A 214-nucleotide genomic window follows, 5' to 3' on the forward strand; every position below is an offset into this window, starting at 1 on the left:
CATTTTCAAGTGCATGGTGGTGATTGAGAAGTCCAAAAGAAAAGAAAAAAAAGCACATCAAAACAAAGAGAAAAAGGAAGTAACATATATAGGAATAGATATATAACTTGAACAAGAAACCAGAACAATGATAAACTAAATCTCAAACAATTGAGTTGATTAGAGTAAGAGTGAGCTTAAGAACAAAGCAATTGATGAGGCAAAGAAGAGATCC

This window comes from Melampsora larici-populina (genome assembly GCF_000204055.1).
Source record: "Melampsora larici-populina 98AG31 unplaced genomic scaffold MELLAscaffold_42, whole genome shotgun sequence".
In the NCBI taxonomy this organism is placed as follows: Eukaryota; Fungi; Basidiomycota; class Pucciniomycetes; order Pucciniales; family Melampsoraceae; genus Melampsora; species Melampsora laricis-populina.